The sequence below is a fragment of the Microcaecilia unicolor genome, chromosome 5 (assembly GCF_901765095.1).
Source record: "Microcaecilia unicolor chromosome 5, aMicUni1.1, whole genome shotgun sequence".
Lineage (NCBI taxonomy): Eukaryota > Metazoa > Chordata > Amphibia > Gymnophiona > Siphonopidae > Microcaecilia > Microcaecilia unicolor.
Window position 1 is genome coordinate 130,747,274 of NC_044035.1, and position 15,585 is coordinate 130,762,858.

Sequence of the window (15,585 nt, forward strand, 5' to 3'; positions counted from 1 at the left end):
AAATGGCCTATTAAAGCAAAATATGATGACATGCAATGTGCATAGATCCATGAAAAGGATCATAGCACATAGGGGGCCCTGTGGACTAATTCATGAAAATATTTGCAGGTTAACTTAAATTTGCAGGGAATTTGTCATGCATTACCTCAGCTCTGACCTTTGCACATTCTGGGCTATGGCAGTATGTGAGAAATTCCATAAAAATGGCCCCTTTGAGCTCAATAAACTTAAAGGGCTCACCTCCCTAATTGGAGTCAATGGATCTCCTTTCTCCTAGGGGGATCTCCAATCCCTGGTGGCCCCATGCACATCCTTCTTTGCCCCAATACAGGGATATAACATCATTAACGTGTAGCCTAAAGGACAGGATAATGGGATAAATAGTTCATGCATCTCCTTGTGATCTTAACTCTCCATTACGGGCTCTCAAGGGACAAAAAATACTTGCTGTACCTGAATATGTACTGGTTTGATCGTTTTTGAGCTCATGGCGGTATATAAGAATTAAAAATAAATCCCTCCTTTTTTAAGCCGTGCCTCTTACCAGAATTAAACTGAGGGTCAGTCCTCTAGCCCACCCTCCCCAGCATCTCTGTTCCCTCCTACAGTACCCTGTCTCACCCTAAGAGTTCCAGAGGTCAATTGGAACAGGAGCAGTATCAGCTCACTCCTGTCCCTGGTACTGCATAGATAAAATGGTGCTTACTCTCCCCTAGCGATAGTCTCATAGTACTATTGCCAGTGTTCAGATTGTTCCCTGGCTGTTTTTCCTTTCCTGATTTGTGCTACTCAGGCAGTCTACAACTTTTAAGGTCCCTTTGCCCCCCATTCTGCACTTGGAGGGGGGGAGTCATCTAAATACAGTAAAAGGTAAGCATTTACTTCCCAATGCTCTTACGTTCCATCTTAAAGTGGTTGCACTGCTGTTCCCTCTCTCACTCGATCAGCATCCAAACCCTCCAGCACAAGACCCCAACCACCCCAACAGCATCTACATCCCCCCATGACCCTGAACCCCCATCAGCTCCCCCCTCCATATAAGAGCCCAGACTCCCCCTGATCAGAAGTCCCATCCCACCTCTACCATTCCAATGCACTGCCCTCACTCTAAAGGTCTACCCATAAAAGAAACCCCTCCTCCTAACCCTATGGTTATAGCCCTCATGGTGTAAGGAGTCCCTAGGTAGCACATGAAACTTAAACCCTAGCAATATTACCTCAAGACTAATGTTAGGGTACCATTTTAAGGGCTTTCAAAGGCAGGAGCAATTGAATTTTCTGATAAAATGTTATGTTTGCTACTATTTCCATATCACATTTCTTTTTCTCACAGAAAAGTTCTTTCTGCACTTATTTATTATGCCAAAAGAAAAAAAGAAAAAATATTCAGATATAGATTTTTAAAAAAGTAACTAGGAATTAAATTGACTGAGTTGAAGACAAAAACCATATTCTCAACATCTTAGAGACCCAGACCTTGAGAGGTAACTTCCAATATTTGTGCAGCTGTCAAGTTTATACTAATTGTCAACTTATCAACTGAGAAAAAAACTGAAGGGAAGATAATGATTTCTTATGCCTTTGAATTGAGGTATGCATCATCTTTTCTATCAGCCAATGATTGCCAGAATCCTAGGGTCTTCACTGCATTGTTACTGATTGATGCTATATTTGAAATAATATAATAGCTCAGTGCACTTTAATCAACTGGGAGACAGTGGCGTTCCTAGGGGCGCTGACACCTGGGGCAGATTGCCGATATGCCCCGCCCCCCTGGGTACAGCCCCCCCCCCCCCCCCGCCGTGCAGCGTGACCCCCCCCCCCCCCGGCGAAAGGATATCCCCCCGGCGAAAGAACTCCCTCACCCCCGGGTGCACGCCGCTGGGGGGGTGCCGCGCACCGGTCACCGTCGTTCGTTTCCATGCTCCCTCTGCCCCGGAACAGGTTACTTCCTGTTCCGGGGCAGAGGGAGCATGGAAACGAACGATGCTGACCGGCGCGCGGGACCCCTCCCCCCGGTGTGTTGCACCCGGGCAGACCACCCCCACCACCCCCACCCCTTGGTATGCCACTGCTGGGAGACATGAGCGTTGTATATCTGGTGACATCATCACTCTGACCTTCTTACCTTTAAGAAAATTGCAGTGCCGGGGCACAAACAACCCCTTTTCCATCAGCTGTTTGCCAGAATCAATGGAGAGTTTATTACACTGCTACTGGGAATCCATTCTCAACCAGATTTCTCTCCATGCAAGAGAGAAGTTGGGAAAAATTCAACAACATGCTGAGTGTTGATGCTGTTTATACTTTTGCATTGGTAAAAACTTGATAGTGTCATAGCAGCTTGAAGGGGACTTAGGTTCCTTTATGCCTTTCACCAGGGCGAGCCCCTGTGGGGAAGCAAAAACATCCCAGTCCTCTCTAGTCACTAGGATGTTAAGCAGTTCACATCAAGGTCCGAAAAACAAAACAAACCCCATGGCAACGGTCCTCAGGATTTGCTTGATTCAAAAACACTATTTCCAGTTAATCACAAACAAAAAAGAAAGGCCAGGCTTACTAGACTACCTGCCCACTCTCATATCTCCGAAATCTATTCCTCTTTCCAGCGATACATCCAGGGGTGGCCCGATCATTAGGCCACCTGAGGCAGGGACTTCAGGTGGCATTCCTTCGGGAGCAGCATCTCTCCCCTTTCTTCCTCTACTCTGTTTCCCGATTTTATTTTCTTTGTATGTATTTTAAAAGCTGGCGGCGGCAGCAATTCCCACACGCTGCCCTACTTCTGGCACCTGCCTCTTCCCTTTACTGTGGCCACCTCTCTGATGTAATTTCCTCTTTCCTCAGAGGTGGCCACAGTAGAGAAGAAGCCAGTGCCAGTGGCAGGGCAGCATATGGGAATTGCTGCCACCGCTAGCTTTAAAAAAAATGTAAAATCAGGGAACGGGGAGATGCCAGAACTTGTCACAGAGATGGGGGGGGGGGGGGGGTTTGTGTGTGTGGCATCTTAGCCCTGCCTCAGGCGGAATCTTGCCTTGGAATGCCTTGGATACACACTCTCATCTGCAGGTAGTAACAACAGAACAAAAACAGTTCTTGTTTAGACCAAATAGTTTCCAAACAGTCTTTCTTAACGCCACAGTTCAAAGACAGGAAAATAGTGTATAATTATAGTATAGCAAGAGGCCCTCACTGGATGCCCACCGGAAGGGTGGAAGGCCAGATTTTAGGCTGTAAAAATACCAGCTAGGTAATGTTAATATGTGTCCCAGCTTGAGACCCATCCACTGGAATAGTGGTGGGTCAATCTACATAGCTTAAACTGCTGAGAAACACTGACTAGGCCTGAAAAACTTATGACGGCCTTGTTGCTGAGCTCCTGCAGTAGCAGGGCTGCTTGGTAAGCCTTATTAGAATTTAGTGTGACATTCAAAAGCAGTACAAAAGCCAAAAACAAAGAATTAATGGCTAAAATCCTAAAAAGTTTAGTTCACAAAATGGAGTCTGATACAGTTTGATACAGTTAAGATGGCACCCAGAGTCACAAGATATGGAACTGATCTCTTCATATTAGAAGAGATGTTTGCACAATTAGGAACAACAGTCCATATTAGGAGTTGACCATATTAGGAGTTGTTTATAACACAGGAAAAAGATTAAGAAACAGGTGGACACCTGACCTGTGGTTAAGTATGAATCATAGATGAAAAAAGTCCCTCTCCATTGACTTGTATGGGGACCAAATACTATATAAGTAATGCAAATCTGGGTTGAATTCGGAGTCTTTCCCCAACAAATCTCAGAGGACGAAGCTCTGGCCGGTTGGACCCAGAATCTGACTGATGTGTGTACCAACTTGAAGTCCTGATTGGTGAGAATAAAAGACTATTTCTATCTCAATATTCTCTAGTCTCTGTGTTAATTTCTCTGTTTCATTTCACACCTTATATCACATAAATAGACTATCTTTTAAACTCTATTACATCATGTGGGAGAATAGATGCCCTAGGATGTCCTTGGAAATTAGGAGCCAGAAAACAGAGGTCATATTTAGGAGACTTATTATGAGCCTTCTGAAACCCTCTCTCCACCTCCGTGGGCAAGGGTCCTGCGGGGGTCTAGAGAAGGGTAATTAAAAACAATAGCAAGACAGGTCTCTACCTTCTCAGGCTTGCAGATCTTCTGGCCAGGAGCTTTGCACGCTTCAGTCTCTGAAAAGAGACTGAGCTCTGCTCCTGTCTCCTCTCTTTTATAGCACTGTTAATTCCTCCTCCTCCTGCTTCCACTCTCTCTGATTGACCAGGACTGTGTTTCCCCTCCCCCCCCCCCCACCCCCAGCTCTCCCTGCTGAGGCTTTAACCCTCTTGCTTCTGTGATTGGCTTGGAATCCGCCCCACCCAGCTCCCTCTGCTAAAGTTTTAGTTCCATAGTTCCGGCCTCCCTCCTAACCTTTCTTCTGTCTCTTTTCTGGGGATTCTATAGTTAATGTTTCTTCTCCTCTGGGTTTCCCCAATTTCCATGATGGGATATACATCCCATCACAGATACATATTTTATTATTTTCATAAGTCATTCTGATGATGTAATTTGTGGGAATATTTATAAATAAATAAAAATTAAGTAATTGAGAATGAGAAATGTTGATCTGCTTTTGGGATCTGTGAGATATATGAGACCTAGACTGGCCACTGTCAGAGACAGGATGCTAGGCTGAGTAGACTTTGACCTGAGTCAGTATGGTTTTTCTTATTTTCTGATGCGATTCACATCACGTGGTCTATGAACTGGTGATATGTGTATAGTATCCATACATGGAGTCTCTAATGTAACCAAACCTTTGCCTTACAGCAAAATTAGTTTGCGCACTGTTTTTGAAAGGCAGGACATAAGTACATAAGTACATAAGTAATGCCACACTGGGAAAAGACCAAGGGTCCATCGAACCCAGCATCCTGTCCACGGCAGCGGCCAATCCAGGCCAAGGGCACCTGGCAAGCTTCCCAAACGTACAAACATTCTATACATGTTATTCCTGGAATTGTGGATCTTTCCCAAGTCCATTTAGTAGCAGTTTATGAACTTTTTAAACTTTGCCAAGCTAACCGCCTTCACCACGTTCTCCGGCAACAAATTCCAGAGTTTAATTACGCGTTGGGTGAAGAAACTTTTTTTCAGATTTGTTTTAAATTTACTACACTGTAGTTTCATCGCATGCCCCCTAGTCCTAGTATTTTTGGAAAGCGTGAACAGACGCTTCACATCCACCTGTTCCACTCCACTCATTATTTTATATACCTCTATCATATCTCCCCTCAGCCGTCTCTTCTCCAAGCTGAAAACCCCTAGCCTCATAGGGAAGTCGTCCCATCCCCGCTATCATTTTAGTCACCCTTCGATGCACCTTTTCCAATTCCACTATATCTTTCTTGAGATGTGGCGACCAGAATTGAACACAATACTCAAGGTGCGGTCGCACCATGGAGCGATATAACGATATTATAACATTCTCACACCTGTTTTCCATACCTTTCCTAATAATACCCAACATTCTATTAGCTTTCCAAGCCGCAGCAGCACACTGAGCAGAAGGTTTCAGTGTATTATCGACGACGACAACCAGATCCCTTTCTTGGTCCGTAACTCCTAATGTGGAACCTTGCATGACGTAGCTATAATTCGGGTTCTTTTTTCCCACATGCATCACCTTGCACTTGCTCACATTAAATGTCATCTGCCATTTAGCCGCCCAGTCTCCCAGTCTCGTAAGGTCCTTCTGTAATTTTTTACAATCCTGTCGCGAGTTATCGACTTTGAATAACTTTGTGTCATTAGCAAATTTAATTACCTCGCTAGTTAATCCCATCTTTAAATCATTTATAAATATATTAAAAAGCAGCGGTCCTAGCACAGACCCCTGAGGAACCCTACTAACTACCCTTCTCCATTGTGAATACTGCCCATTTAACCCCACTCTCTGTTACCTATCCTTCAACCAGTTTTTAATCCACAATAGGACTTTTCCTCCTATCCCATGACCCTCCAATTTCCTCTGTAGCCTTTCATGAGGTGCCTTGTCAAACGCCTTTTGAAAATCCAGATACACAATATCAACCGGCTCCCCTTTGTCCACATGTTTGTTTACTCTTTCAAAGAATTGAAGTAGAGGAGTGTGGTAGCCGTGTTAGTCCACTCTTAAGGTTATCAATAGAAATCAAACAAAATAAAACATGGAAAAGAAAATAAGATGATACCTTTTTTATTGGACATAACTTAATACATTTCTTGATTAGCTTTCGAAGGTTGCCCTTCTTCCTCAGATCGGAAATAAGCTTATTTCCGATCTGAGGAAGAAGGGCAACCTTCGAAAGCTAATCAAGAAATGTATTAAGTTATGTCCAATAAAAAAGGTATCATCTTATTTTCTTTTCCATGTTTTAAAGAATTGAAGTAAATTGGACCCCACTGCAAAATCTGGGCTTCATGCATCCTAACGCATGACTTTCCGACATTCTATGTACATTTTTACTACCTCATAAAAAAGGGCTTTTTTCTATGTTATTTTTGCAGGTCCCACATTCATTTTTCCATTAGTGGGTGGGACTTGCAAAACTATTAATGTGGGAGCACTTTCCAGCATCCCATGTTATTTAGCCAGTGTTCGTCAATGTGAACACGCTATCTGGTTAGCACTTCCATGCTCATTCCCCTTCAAAAATTTTTAAAATAGCTTACATATGATTTCTGCATGCAGACAGGGAAATTACCACAAGAATCTTTAGTGTGTCCTTAGCATTCCTTAGTAAAAGGGCATTCACTTGTCTATTAGATTGTAAGCTCTTTGAGCAGGGACTGTCTCTCTTTGTTAAATTGTACAGCGCTGCGTGACCCTAGTAGCGCTCTAGAAATGTTAAGTAGTAGTAGTAGTAGTAGTATCTTAGTTTGTCCACTATTCCTGACCTTTTACTCTTTGGACACATAGGACTGTAAGCTCTGTCGAGCAGGGACTGTCTCTTCATGTTCAAGTGTACAGCGCTGTGTACATCTAGTAGCTTTCTAGAAATGATAAGTAGTAGTAACTAACACGTTCATGAACTTTTATTTTTAATGGAAAAGTTTTTAGTATTAATTTTTGTTTATATGGCAAGCTTATTTTCAAAGGCTCTTCTGGCCTTCCTTATTACTGTTTTATATCTTGTTTTACCATTTTACAATGCTTAAACTCATCCCTATTTTCCTCATAACAGTCTGGTTTCCAGCTTCTGAAAGATGCACTTCCAGTTTTTACTGCCTCTTCTACCTTGCTATTAAACCACACTCACCATCACTTGGCCTTCATTTGACCTTTTTAATGTATGGAATATATTTTCTCAGGCCTCTCAATCAGTCTTTTTAAATAACATCCACAGTTAATATAAATGTTTAACCCTGACAATCACTATTTTTAGATTTTTCTTCTAAGCAATTTTTTCATTTTATCATGGGCACTGCGATGGGCACCAGGACAGCACCCCAATATGCCAACCTTTTTATGGCTGAGCTGGAAGAGACATTTCTGAATACACACCAGACCAAACCTCTAAAATACTACCGGTACATCGATGACATTTTTATGATTTGGACGGAGGGTGAAGAAACTCTGAAACAATTTTATTCTGCATTCAATACATACCATCCTACAATCAGATTCAAAATTGACTACTCCCCAGAAAAAGTCAATTTTTTGGACACCACGGTCTCAATCAGTGATGGCTGTATACAAACATCTGTATACAAGAAACCCACAGACAGATGTACAGTGGTGGAAATAAGTATTTGATCCCTTGCTGATTTTGTAAGTTTGCCCACTGACAAAGACATGAGCAGCCCATAATTGAAGGGTAGGTTATTGGTAACAGTGAGAGATAGCACATCACAAATTAAATCCGGAAAATCACATTGTGGAAAGTATATGAATTTATTTGCATTCTGCAGAGGGAAATAAGTATTTGATCCCCCACCAACCAGTAAGAGATCTGGCCCCTACAGACCAGGTAGATGCTCCAAATCAACTCGTTACCTGCATGACAGACAGCTGTCGGCAATGGTCACCTGTATGAAAGACACCTGTCCACAGACTCAGTGAATCAGTCAGACTCTAACCTCTACAAAATGGCCAAGAGCAAGGAGCTGTCTAAGGATGTCAGGGACAAGATCATACACCTGCACAAGGCTGGAATGGGCTACAAAACCATCAGTAAGACGCTGGGCGAGAAGGAGACAACTGTTGGTGCCATAGTAAGAAAATGGAAGAAGTACAAAATGACTGTCAATCGACAAAGATCTGGGGCTCCACGCAAAATCTCACCTCGTGGGGTATCCTTGATCATGAGGAAGGTTAGAAATCAGCCTACAACTACAAGGGGGGAACTTGTCAATGATCTCAAGGCAGCTGGGACCACTGTCACCACGAAAACCATTGGTAACACATTACGACATAACGGATTGCAATCCTGCAGTGCCCGCAAGGTCCCCCTGCTCCGGAAGGCACATGTGACGGCCCGTCTGAAGTTTGCCAGTGAACACCTGGATGATGCCGAGAGTGATTGGGAGAAGGTGCTGTGGTCAGATGAGACAAAAATTGAGCTCTTTGGCATGAACTCAACTCGCCGTGTTTGGAGGAAGAGAAATGCTGCCTATGACCCAAAGAACACCGTCCCCACTGTCAAGCATGGAGGTGGAAATGTTATGTTTTGGGGGTGTTTCTCTGCTAAGGGCACAGGACTACTTCACCGCATCAATGGGAGAATGGATGGGGCCATGTACCGTACAATTCTGAGTGACAACCTCCTTCCCTCCGCCAGGGCCTTAAAAATGGGTCGTGGCTGGGTCTTCCAGCACGACAATGACCCAAAACATACAGCCAAGGCAACAAAGGAGTGGCTCAGGAAGAAGCACATTAGGGTCATGGAGTGGCCTAGCCAGTCACCAGACCTTAATCCCATTGAAAACTTATGGAGGGAGCTGAAGCTGCGAGTTGCCAAGCGACAGCCCAGAACTCTTAATGATTTAGAGATGATCTGCAAAGAGGAGTGGACCAAAATTCCTCCTGACATGTGTGCAAACCTCATCATCAACTACAGAAGACGTCTGACCGCTGTGCTTGCCAACAAGGGTTTTGCCACCAAGTATTAGGTCTTGTTTGCCAGAGGGATTAAATACTTATTTCCCTCTGCAGAATGCAAATAAATTCATATACTTTCCACAATGTGATTTTCCGGATTTAATTTGTGATGTGCTATCTCTCACTGTTACCAATAACCTACCCTTCAATTATGGGCTGCTCATGTCTTTGTCAGTGGGCAAACTTACAAAATCAGCAAGGGATCAAATACTTATTTCCACCACTATAGCTATCTCCACAACTCCAGCTTCCATCCTTCACATACAAAAAGATCCATCATTTACAGCCAAGCCACAAGATACCACCGTATCTGCTCTGACCCAGGGGACAGAGACAGACACCTTAAAACCCTGACTGAATCCTTCAAACAGAAGGGCTACAACCCCAAAATAATCTCCAAGAATATTGCCTCCTCCCTCAAAACACCCAGGGAGAATCTGCTACAGTACAAAAAGAAAAGATCCACAGACAGAATCCCGCTTGTAGTGACATACAATCCAGAGCTGGAAAAACTGAGGAAAATCATAAGAGATCTACAACCTATACTCCAGGAGGATGAATTACTGAAAGAGATATTCCCATCCCCACCAGTACTGGCCTTCCGACAGCCACCCAATTTAAAACACAAGCTAATCAGAAGTAAACTTCCTTCACAGACTGAAAAGGAACAGAAGGGCACACTTCCCTGCAATTTATCCAGTTGCAAACTATGCCAAAATATTTCACAGGACCCCAAAGTCATCCACAAAGGAAAGATATTCAACATAAAGGGATCTTTCACTTGCTCATCTTCCAATGTGGTATATATCATTCAGTGTAAAAAATGTAATGAAGGATGCTATATTGGAGAAACAGGCCAGATGCTTAAGACAAGATTCAATTTACATAGACATCATATAAACAATGCTGGTGCCAGCAGGGTTCCCACACCTGTTGGGCAACATTTTACAAGACCAGGACACTGCACCAGTGACTTCACAGTGAGAATCCTCAAAGGTAACTTTAAAACCATACAAGAACGTAAGACCTTTGAAGTCAGAATGATTGAATATTTTAACACCCAACAGAAAGGACTTAACAAGGACCTGGGGTTCCTAGCCCATTATAAACCATAAAGCTGTATGTCTCTGTTGATCACCCTCCCCTCACCTATCCACACCCACCCTGTTAGAATACCAATGATATGCTTTGATGTCCCCATGCATACTTCCTACCCACCCCCATCCTCCCACCCTGTCAGACTGTCATAGCAATGCTTGAATGTTCTCACTTATATACACTGTCAGCTAGCACATTTGCTTATTTCCGATCTGACGAAGAAGGGCAACCTTTGAAAGCTAATCAAGAAATGTATTAAGTTATGTCCAATAAAAAAGGTATCATCTTATTTTCTTTTCCATGTTTTATTTTGTTTGATTTCTATTGATAACCTTAAGAGTGGACTAACACGGCTACCACACTCCTCTACTTCATTTTATCAAAATCTCATTTTAAAATTAAATGTCGACTAAATCGATTTTTTAAGTGTACTCCTTCCACTGATGATATCTGAATGCATTGTGATCCTTATTACCTAGAGGCCCCACCACCACTGTTTCTTACACCAAGTCCTGCGTGTTAAGGACTAGATCTAAAATAGTTTTCTCTCTGTTCTATGATCATCTGATCCATGAAGCAGAGATTTATAGCATCTAGAAATGATACCTCCCTAATGTCCTGAAAAGATACTTAACCAATCATAGCTGAGCTAATTTAAATTTCCCATATTATTGTGTTACCAAATTTGTTAGCTTTCCTAATTTATATTAGTTGGCATTTCATTACCTATCCATTCTGACTAGGTGAATGGTGATGTACCCCTACCATTATGCTCTTCCTAGCATATGTAGAAACCAGTCAATATTCGGCCTGCAATAGTCATCATTTTTCAAAACTCTGACTGCTACGGATAGACTTACCCCAGATATTCAATTCCAGGCTGTGTGCAAGCACCAGCATTGGATATTCGTGGCTAATTCATTATGTGCTAGCCTCCAGGTCTTCTGTGGGTCCCAGTTGATATTCAGCCAGGACTTGCATAAGACATTTATGCAGGTTCCAGATGAATTTCAGTTGGGACCCTCAAAATAAATTCTGGCCACTCCCGAAACCCCCTTCTGATCCCACCCCACCCCTAGAACCTGAGCTATTACCCCACCTACCATATGAATTAAATCTAAGGTGCCTGCAGGCCCCAGTCCCCTCCCAACCTCTCCACTGGCCCCTCAGGCATACCTTTGTGGATCCCTGATGTTTTCTGTCCTAGCTCTATGTGGTTCCCTAACTGGTTAGCAAACTGAATAATGCTGCTAATTGACTAGGTTGCTGCTATGCCCAAACTGTGCCCGCAGCCTGCCCCTACCCTTGCTGGTTAGGAGAAGGTCAGTTAGTGAGAATATTCAGCAACACTGTCCAGTGAAAGGCCGTTGAATTTCTCTGTTTAGCCACAACCAACCAATTTAAATAGTCAGGAGCCTCATTTGGCCATTAAAATTAGGGTGAATATCTACCCCAAAATTTCCACATTACATTTTGTTTCTTGTAGAACTCTAATCCTGTTTGACTTTACACCATCCTTAACAAATAGTACCACTCCTCTACCAATTTGATCCACTCCAATATCACCTTAATATAATTTGTATCTGGTATCACAGTGTTCTGTTGTTTGTCCTCCTTCCATCAGGACTTTGAGATGCTGTTCTGGAATTTTCTGGTCTTTTCTTTTGGGTCTGCTTATTTCTTTTGTGTTTCTGTGAGTTTCCTCTGATAGTTTCAAGACAGGAATTTCTGGCTGATCACAAACTCTGATAAGGCCTCCTGTTGATGGAGCAACTCTCAGCTGCCTGGTATAACTTGTTACAAATGTAATTTACTGAGAAGAGGTGTGGCAAGGACCCAAATTGCAAGTCTTCAGCACATATGAAGAACCAATTTCAAGTCTCCAGCATATATGCAGCACCTATGATTGGTCCAGGGTAGGGGAGAAGTGAATGCTCACCACAGGCCTATAAAAGTACGCTGTAGACAAACTCTGAAAATAGCCCTGTTGGCAAGAGAGTTTCATACCCTTGCCACTGCCATTTTTACTGTAGGGCGTGTACTTCCTCCATCCCCCCCCCCCATAAAAACTAATTCTTTACCGCTAAGAATCTCTCTTTCTTTCATTCATTCATTCTTTCTTTCTTCCTTTCTTTCTCTTCTTACTCTCTGCTCTGTGACCTTTGTATGACAGTGAGGAATAAACTTTCCTTCCTCATTTTCTCTTTTTCTTTTTACTCTTTTCAGCTGTCCATTATATAATTAGTCTGATTACTTATAATTACCAGAGCTACTGATGTTAGATTTTGTAAGTTTGCTATTATTTTTCCACAACTTGCTACTGATATCTGATCCTGTGCTGGTGAGTAATAAAATACTTTTTTCTCTAATTCCTGTCCAACGTTTTTCTGTATTCAGTGAATAGCATCCAAACGCAGCTAGTACAATACCTATCAAGAGTAATTTTATAACAGGGTGTCTGGTTTAAGAGCACAAAAAGGTGCTTACTTGGGCACTATTTTATAAAGATAAATAGGCAACTATGTGTATTTATAAAATACTAGCATGAGCACAGAAATTGCACCTATGTTGCAGGCACAGATATTTACATATGATCTCAAACAGTTATAAATTATTAACAGAGGCACATAAATTGACATATAGGACCAGACCAGATGTATTGGACATCCTAGGTCAGGGGTAGGCAACTCCGGTCCTCGAGAGCCGCAGGCAGATCAGGTTTTCAGGATATCTACAATGAATATGCAGGAGATAGATTTGCATACCATGGAGGCAGTGCTTGCAAATCTATCTCCTGCATATTCATTGTCGATATCCTGAAAACCTGACCTGCCTGCCGCTCTCGAGGACCAGAGTTGCCTACCCCTGTCCTAGGTGAACCTTCAGTAATGCTGCCCCCCCCCCCCCCCCCCCCATAGATGAGCATCTTCCTTTCCTCTCTCAACTCCTGTCAGTGGTCAGCATCTTTGCTTCCCTTTTATTCCCCAGCACCTTTTCCATTGTCTGATAAAATTGACCCATGGACCCCAAGTTTTAATGAAAGAGCTCAGGCTCTACACACAAATTATGGCTTGTCGTAGATTCTGTAAATGGTTGCAGGGGTCCTGGCTATTGTGGGATGAGTCCCTCAGTGATCACCCCACTCCTGAAGAGTGGCTTAGCTTTTGAGTACTAGCACCTTTTTTGCTAGAAAAAAAACACACTGGTACAATGGTAAGCCCATTTTGGGCTTACTGCCACTTAGTAAAAGGAAACCTGAATGTCTATAAAGCCCAGAAGGTCATAGGGATGGCAGATATGTGGGAGGATTCTAGGGGCCAAATGTCAGTATTTACATCTGCCCCTTACAACTTACATTTATATGTGCCTTGAAGCAGGTATAAACACCAACATATTTCTTTTTGAATTCAGATGTGGATTCTCTGTACACAATGGGGAATGAATATTTGTATTGTAGGCCCACCCAGGAGAATCCCTGTCCCTGCTCTACCCATAGAAAGCAACCCTACATGTAATTGATCCTGTTCAGGAATGGCATTTAAATGACTGGGTCTCTCCAGAAATTTAAATGCTGCCTTTTACATGTGGGGATGCTTCTAAAATAAGGGATATAGGGTCCTTTTTACAAGGGCACATTAGGCTCTACGCACTTGCAGTGTGCGCCAAAATGAGACTACTGCCAGGCTACCCCATCCCCCCTGGCAGTAATTTCAGATCTGCTGCATGCCCATAACACCTGGATGATTTACTTATTTATTTTCTCCCACACATGGCGTTTCCGGTGGTAATCAGCAGCTGGCGCATGCCGACCGGTCACCGCACATGTAGCACATGAGCCCTTACTGCTAGATCAATGGGTGGTGTTAAGGGCTCAGGCCAGTTTTAGGTGCATGCTGGTTTCAGTTTTACTGCATGCCCTTTTAAAAAAGCCCTTTTATGCAGACGCAGTAAAAACTGGCCCGGCATGCACCCAACACACCCGCTGATGCTACCACAGGCCACTTTTTATTGTAGCTTAGTAAAGGACCCCATAGTATTTTGTGGTCTTCAATAGAGTCCAACATGGATGATCTAGGGCATTGTTTTTGTTAGTGTGCATAAAGTTGAGAGTTCAAGAAAGTGTTGTGGTGTTGGTTTGCCATATATAAATGTCTCATCTTTCCATGGGCAGGTGAACAGCAAAATGGAGGTTGATATACTGATACTGTGAAAATTCTTATTTCCCTGACACAGAATAAATAAGGGCTTCTTTTACTATGTTGTGATAAAAAGTGACCTCATCGTACCCATACATGGGTCTTTTCTACATGGTAAGGCCATTTCTACTGAAGTCAGAATATGGCCAAATTTCCGTTTTCCAAATTAATGACCACACACTAATGTCAACATTACCATGTAGCCATTATTAAAAACTAGCCGTTGAGCCCGTAAAAACGGGCTGGTATTGGGGTTTTCCTTCCTTCCCCCTCCCTCCCCGCGAGGTCGCCACCGCTACCGTCCCCCCCCACGGAGTCGCCGCCGCCGCCATCCCTCCACCCGGCCCTGGCCCTCTCTCTCCGCTACTAAACTTACACATCCATTCGCCGGAACGCAGCACGCACATCAGCTGAGCTGCCGTCAGCCCTTCCTTCTCTGCCTGTGTCCCGCCCTCCTGTGATGTAACGTCAGCGAGGGCGGGACACAGGCAGGGAAGGAAGGCCGACGGCAGCTCAGCTGATGTGCGTGCTGCGTTCCGGCGAATGGATGTGTAAGTTTAGTAGCGGAGAGAGGGCCCGGGCTGGGTGTGGGGGGGGGGGTAACGGTAGCGGCGACCTCGGGTGGGCGGGGGAGCGGTATCAACCTCGGCGGCGCAGTTTCCCTCTCTGTCCCACCCTCGTCATCACGTATTGATGCGGGGGCGGGACAGAGAGGGAAGTCTCTACTGCACATTTGCGAGTGAGTCGGTCACTCACCGTTTATATGTTTGATTAGCATGTGAGCCCTTATGACACCTATTTTGTAGGTAGCAAGGGCTCACATGCTAATCCCGCACTAATCAGATAACATGCAGCAAAGTAGCTGTGCTAACTGATTAGTACAAAAATGTTCACTTTGCACCCCTAGTCATGCCCCCTCTGTAAAAAAAAAAAAAAAAAAAACTATTTATTTTTTTGTTGTGTGGCTTGCACACACAATTTGGGCTTTTACCACAGTGCATCCTGCAGTAACCCTTTTCAGCTGTGGTAATCACTCGCGTTTACCGCAGCATAGAAAAAGGAGCCCTCGGTCCGTATTAGTACCAGTGTTATTTGCATTTTAAAAACTGGACAAAAATGATTGAGGGTCAG